The sequence below is a fragment of the Mesocricetus auratus genome, unplaced genomic scaffold, assembly GCF_017639785.1.
Source record: "Mesocricetus auratus isolate SY011 unplaced genomic scaffold, BCM_Maur_2.0 Super-Scaffold_100010, whole genome shotgun sequence".
In the NCBI taxonomy this organism is placed as follows: domain Eukaryota; kingdom Metazoa; phylum Chordata; class Mammalia; order Rodentia; family Cricetidae; genus Mesocricetus; species Mesocricetus auratus.
The window spans coordinates 17691416-17694656 of record NW_024429194.1 but is presented as its reverse complement, the minus strand read 5'-3'; the positions used below and the strand labels follow the sequence as shown (position 1 = coordinate 17694656).

The following is a 3241-nucleotide window of genomic DNA, read 5'->3' as shown; positions in this document are numbered from 1 at the left end:
AACATCTAGATATTGGAAGGAACCCCTCACCTCAAGCCAGCAGTCTGTGCAGTGATTGCCACTGTGTGACAGCATTCAAGCCACAGCGGCTGAGGTGAGGTCACAGAACTGTGATGGACACAATGGCACAGCCTGAGTTTGGGAAGGGCAGTTCCCTGTCCCAATGCCATCCTGCAAAGGGAAGAATCACCCAGCCCAATTTGATGGAGGACAGAAGGGCCTCGTGAACATTTTTGAATCAGTAAGGTGAGGGTCTGCTCAGTGGGACTCAGTAGACAGTCATATCAATGGCATTTCTCAGAAGTGTCCCTTGGTAGTTTGAGGAGAGGAACCAGGAGCAGATACAGGGATACTGAGGAGCTGTCTGTATGCTTGAGATGCACTAAGGTCTGGAAGCTTCTTTGTATCTTCAGAGCAGCCCAAAGCAGCACAGGGAGGGCTCAGCACAACCTCATGAAACGAGTAGCTCTGAGGAAATAATGTTCCCTTTCAGGCCACACCAGCTCATCTGGAAGGAGAACAGAGCAGCTACTGAACGTCTGCATGAAAGACAGCATGTCACCAACAAGTTCCTGTAGCCAGTGGAGCATCCAACTGCACTGGTGAGATCTGCTCCCTCTCGCTGCCTCCCCTGCTCTCTCTTCAGCTGTCCCCACCCATGGCCACGCCCATCCACAGGAATAGAAGTCTCTCAGCAGTGTCCTTGCAGGGGTTTGTGCTGGTGGGATTTGGGGGAGGTGCAGAGACCCAGGCCCTGCTCTTTGCTGCCTTCCTTGCCCTGTATGTGGTGACTGTCCTGGGCAACCTCACCATGATCGTGGTCATCACCCTGGATGCCTGCCTGCACTCCCCCATGTACTTCTTCCTCAAGAACCTGTCCTTTGTCGACCTCTGCCTCTCTTCTGTTTTTGTGCCCAATGCCCTGGCCAACCTCGTCTCCTCTTCCAAGGTCATCAGCTTTGCAGGCTGTGCCACTCAGTTCTTCTTTTTCTCCGTGTTGGCTACCACTGAAGCTGCCCTCTTAACTGTGATGGCCTATGACCGTTTCATGGCCATTTGTAATCCTTTAAGATACTCTGTGACCATGTGCCCTAAGACCTGTGCCCGTCTGCTTCTGGGTACCTACTGTGTGGGCTTCCTGAACTCCATTGTGCAGACCAGCCCACATTCCAGATGCCCTTCTGCAGCTCCAACCGTATTGACCACTTCTACTGTGACGTGTCCCCGCTGCTCCAGCTGGCCTGTCTGTACAACTCTCAATGAGCCTGTCATGTTTGGCATGTGTGGGTTCATCATTGTGGGTGCTATTCTTGCTATCATTGTCTCCTATGGCTACATCACTGTGACCATCCTCAGAACGCACTCAGGGACAGGGCGACACAAGGTCTTCTCCACCTGTGGCTCCCACGTGACAGCTGTATCCTTGTTTTTTGGAACTGGCTTTGTTATATATGGCCAGCCAGGAGGTGTGGCATCCATGGAAGAGGGCAAGGTAGTCTCCCACCGTCTACACCGTGGTCATCCCCATGTTCAACCCCCTCATCTACAGTCTGCGCAAGAAGGATGTGAAGGACGCCCTGAGGAAGCTGAGTCAGAGACACAGCCTGGTGAAGAAGAGCGGCTGGTGACGTCATCAGGAACTATGCTAGGGTTACAGATGGAAAGTGTCCTTGGGAGACAGTGTCGTATTTTGTGTTTATGTCTACCTATCCTGTTTTCTCTGAAAACAACAAGAAGTTGTTTCCTACTTCCTATCTTCCTGGCTTCTTTTCTTCATTCACTCATATATCTATCTACCTATATATCTGCCAATCTCTTCACTGTCTGCCCTGTCTTTTTTGACAAGCACGGGGTTCTGCAAATCTCACACGTCCCCATAACTTTGGGCTCTGACACAATGACACAAATATCTAAACATCAGGACTCTCAGACCATTTTGTCTTTCCTCTTGTAAAATCTCACTGCAGGGTTTTATCAGAGCAGGGTTCCATTTTATTAAAGCTGAGTTTCTCTACTTCCTGATTTATATTGATACCAAACTGTGTTATAGAAAAGAGCAGTTGAGCAGTTTCTAGTGTTAACCATCTGCCTTTAAAATGAGCTGTGGAAGCACAGACTAATAGTGAGTTTCTAGAAGGATATGTTTGACTGTGCAGAGTTTTGCCTTGTCCCTGTGAATATAAAAGGAGAGGGAAGAAAAAAGAAAATATTCAAAGGAATCATGAGACCTTTCCAAGGTTCTCTATTTCTCGCCTGCATAGCACTGACCTATCCTACACTGCCATCTCCTGGGCACTGGGTGCCCCACTAATCAGGTGACTAATTTTCCTCAGCTGTGCTGGAGAATGGAGAAGCCACACACACACACACACACACACACACACACACACACACACACAACCACATCAAATTCCTCTACTCTGGTTGTTAAAGGCATTATCGAATGCATGTGGCAGCTAAGCTCCTAGTCTCGGGTAATGATAACATACAGAGTCTAAGCTCATCATTTGTGAGAAGGAAATAAGGCATCCATGGGAAGACAGGATCAAAGAGAGTGATGAATCTCCTGTGAACGTCATAAGTAGGAATGATTTAAAAGAGTAAATCTTAAAAAGAAAGACAGTAAACAGTGTGCGCCATTGTTTGATGTTGTGAGCCAGAAGATGAACTTCCTGTAACTGTTTCCTCCTCGAATGTCAGGGCGATGCACACAGAGGAGTACGCCTTTCTATAGGTGTGGTCACTACCAGAGGAGGTGCATTAACTTTACCCCACAGAAAATGGCTCTGAATAGAGAGCGCACTCCTTCCTGAGCCACACTACAGAGGATAGATAACAAGGCAACAAAGGAAAGTGCCATGGTCCCCTTCAGTTAGGACCCAGAAATAGCGAGGATGGGAGTCTAGGAAGGGAAACTTTGAGGCTGCAACTGTGAAGCTAGGTGGGACCTGAAGGAGGCTGGTCCAGCTCACCACACGTGAGACTCAGCTTTGCGTGAGGCAGTTAGTGCGGGACCAGAGGCCGGGCCCATGGGAGTCCTGGCGGCCACAGGAGGAGGACAAGAGTTTTCCATCTAAACAAGGCTTCGATCTGAAGTGTGGTGGTTAATGCGCTCAGCCCCTCCAGGTCGTTCGCCCGACACTGCCTCAGACAGCTCTCCTGCTTTATCAAAGGCAGCACAATGGCTTAGGATAGTCCTTCAACTGATGGCATCCAAACGGTGATTGTCGCATTTGACTCA

General features: G+C 49.1%; 1 pseudogene; it reads left to right on the top strand.

Moving 5' to 3' along the window:
- The first annotated feature begins 497 nt into the window (after positions 1-497).
- LOC101824902 lies at positions 498-1701 on the top strand (annotated as a pseudogene).
- Positions 1702-3241: the final 1540 nt, after the last annotated feature.